The sequence below is a fragment of the Panulirus ornatus genome, chromosome 17 (assembly GCF_036320965.1).
Source record: "Panulirus ornatus isolate Po-2019 chromosome 17, ASM3632096v1, whole genome shotgun sequence".
NCBI classification, from domain to species: Eukaryota; Metazoa; Arthropoda; class Malacostraca; order Decapoda; family Palinuridae; genus Panulirus; species Panulirus ornatus.
Window position 1 is genome coordinate 48,805,963 of NC_092240.1, and position 1,021 is coordinate 48,806,983.

Consider the following 1,021-nt stretch of genomic DNA (forward strand, 5'->3'; position numbering starts at 1 on the left):
GTTAGTTTCTTGTTTCAAATGATCCAAAACAGCTGCACTTTCCTCAAGGAAAGTGGTCTGACGGTGTACTGACAGGGTCTTCCTCACTATACTGAGTACAGACAGACTGCTACTCACCTGTTCAGTCAAGTGATTCGAACCAGTTACACTTTCCTCTAGGTGAGCAGTTTCTAGTGACATTGGCTGAGCGTGTTCCATTTTGCTTCCCTTGTAGAAAATGGTCTCCTGTTGTACTGTTTGTGTAGTTATTCTTACATTATCTGACAACCTTTTTGTTGAGTATAGTCAATGAACTTCTCTGTTTTCAAAAGCTGTGTTTGTTTATCAAAGCAATTCACTATAAACTTTTCCATACCCTTCATCAGAGAGCCTAGTTAAGCCTCATTCCACTGAAAGGAAGTTTCAAAAACTTTCAGCTGCTAGAAGAGGTGGGAAGTCAAGTAAACATTGTGAGTTAATGCAAAGCTTCTGGCATGGTTCAAGGCAGTGAAGCAGGGATGAACTGCTGTTTCACAGTCTCTCTCTCTCTCTCTCTCTCTCTCTCTCTCTCTCTCTCTCTCTCTCGCTGAAGCTTTGTTCGAACCCTAAGTGGACATTTCCAGAATCCAGTCCCAAGCGTGATGATCACTTGAACAGTTGTGACATAACTGTTCGCCTTCCAAGTGGCCACCTTCTCCATACAATAACCCATTGGATGCTGCATAGACCAGACCCTGCACCTCTCTCCTGATATGTACACCTGGCTCCCTCATCCCCAAACCTCTAATGCCAGTAACACCTGACTGGCTCTGTAACATCTCTTTCATGTTTGACATATACTTTCACTCTCCTGTCCTGTTCTCAGACCTTCATTGCTAAGGATATTGTCCTTAAGCACACCTCCAGCCTCGTCCAGCTGATCACGGATACGGTTACAAACAGCCTGGTCAGGTCTGGCTGACTGCATCAACAGTCACTCTCACAGACTGTTGAAAGAAGCAGTCTTATGGTCAAAGGAGGAGGTCAAATAAAACTACAATCA